Genomic DNA, 2508 nt, shown 5'->3' on the forward strand with positions numbered 1-2508 from the left:
GCTTGTCCTTTGTGCTAAAAAGGATTGGACCACTCGCTGCAATTATTACTCTCGCATTTTACTTACTTGTACTTTATTCATCTGCTATATCAAAACCCCCTGAACACTTGTCTGTGAGCATTTACAGTGAATCCTTCGTCGAAACTGCTTGTCAACACCTTCTGCTCCTCGTTGGGTTCGACACTCTTATTTATCGAAAATACTACGATACACCCCCTATACTTGTGGGTCATCATCCTGCTCGCCGATGTCTCCTCCTCTGGTACCGGTGATGTGACAGTTTGGGGGAGGTCGCGAGTGAGAGGAAGGAGAGGGAGGGGTGACCCTAATTATGGCGCGTTTTCCCGAAGGGACGCGACGTTTCCGCCTTCCTTCTCCACGCGTGCAGCCTTCTGGCCGTAACGGGCCTGGCCCTGGAGAAACTGCCATTACGGGCGTTCCTCGAGGGCCTGTCCCGGGGGTTCTTTAAAACCCGGTTCATGCAAGAACGCAGTGGCCTGCAGGCATCCAAACGAACCGAAATTTGTTGGATATGCGAGCCAAGGTCCATCTAGCCTACCAAACACGCCCATAGTGTCTGACCCATCCGTCGAGACACAAACGTGGCCCACATATGCGATACGTTTGCGTCTGCGCGGACAACGCGGTCGTACGCACGCTTCTCGCACAGGCCCGCCTGGCAGCGACACATATGCTTCATCTTTAAGGCGGCATAACTTACGAGCGGCGTGCTGCAGCTTTTTTAGGACCGCATTAATGACGCGCCTCGCTTTCCGCGCGCGTGCGCTGGTAGGCGGCGTCGCAGTGGCAGGACATTGAAGCCGAGATGGCGTCCAAGCTATTTAAAGGTCCGCTGGCTTCGACCATTTTCTCGACCACGTCATTGCCAGACTTCGCCGTATCCACCTGACCGATGCCATGGAGAAGAAATCTTGGCTGTTCCGCAAAACCAAGAACAACCACAAGGCTAGCGGCTCACGATCCATCAAGAAGTCACGGGTCGAGCGGTATTTCCGCATCGAGTTCACGCGCCACCTTTGAAAACATGCCGATGCCATGGTCGGATGCTAGCCTGCCTGGAGGAGGCTGGTACCTCAACTCTAGGTGCGTGCCGGTCCCTCCAGTGCCACATGAGGGCCGAGAACGCCGTGACAAGGTGCGCCGTCGTCGAGCCATCTTGCCGGCAGATCTCCGAGAAGATCCGGTGTACACGCTCAACTCCTACAATTGGATCTTGTTCGGGGAGTTCGACGCGTGCCGCCGAGCGGGATACCTCGGCGACCTCTACCACTTCGACCGCGAGATCGCCGCGGAAGAAGACGCGAACGACAATGACGACGACGGCGACGAGGACTCCGCCGCCGCCGAGGCCGAGTGGGAGACCTCGTCGGACGACCATGTCCAAGGCGGAGACAATGACCACAACGACAACGGGTCGACGTGGGATCCAGAGACCCAGCCGCCGGACATTAGCGAGGAGGAGACCATTATCAAGGCACTAGCCAATAGCGAGCTCGACGAGCTCAGCGAGCTCGGGCTATGTGGGATGGGCTCGCCATCCAGCTTCGCGAGTCGGCGGTCGCGCATGGGAGGCCGGCGACTCCTCCGGCCACGACGACCCATTCCAATGACCGCGCGCCAACTCCTGCTCCTTCAACGGTCTAGGATCTGTGGCCACCTTAACCACAGCCCCCTGCGCCACCGACGGCCTGGCCGCACTTGTTGCAGGCTCCCATTCCTCCTCCACCGCCGGTGTACCAGCCTCCATGGCGGACGTCGTAGTTCATCGACCTCGTCAGCGACGACGAGGAGTAGCCCATAGCTAGGTTTAAGCAGGCCTTGCTGGCAATTTTTAAGTTTTTTATTTATTTTTATTAATGTAAATTATGGGTTTATCAATGGAAAAAATCATGCTTCGGCCCGCTGGACACCCCTAGACGCAAACGGACACGCGCTCGATTTCGACCACTCGACCCGACGGAAACGGACGTTTCATGTTCGTTTTTGTGTCCGAAATGCGTCGCCCGCTGGAGGTACCTTTATGGATCAGGGTCTGTTGTAGTATTTGCACATACGTGAAGCATAAGGGCGGACCAAGCTCAAAAACAAAGTGGGGGCGCTAACCTAGTAAAATTATAATCTTGCACCACATGGAAAAAAAATTGACCAATCAAAGCGGAGAGGAGATCGCTGGCAGAAAAGTGGGGTGGCGCTCTGGGTGGTCCGCCGGCGCAGGGAGACGAGCGTGCAGAGGCGGATCCAAGAAACTAATGAGTGGAGGCAGATGAATTCAGTGAAGTATTTTTTGTCTAAATTTTGCAGAATTTAAATTATTTATCTCAAATATGAACAAATTATATTGAGATCTAGATTTTTGAATGGGGGCCAATGCCTCTGCTCAGCTCTACTTGGGTTCACCCCTGCGAGGGTGGGTCGAGGATGCGCTTGAGGTCGATCCGTTTTTCCTATGCGAGTGTGTGTCCAACGAGCGCAACTCGCTGTTAAGAA

The sequence above is a fragment of the Lolium rigidum genome, chromosome 7 (genome assembly GCF_022539505.1).
Source record: "Lolium rigidum isolate FL_2022 chromosome 7, APGP_CSIRO_Lrig_0.1, whole genome shotgun sequence".
Lineage (NCBI taxonomy): Eukaryota > Viridiplantae > Streptophyta > Magnoliopsida > Poales > Poaceae > Lolium > Lolium rigidum.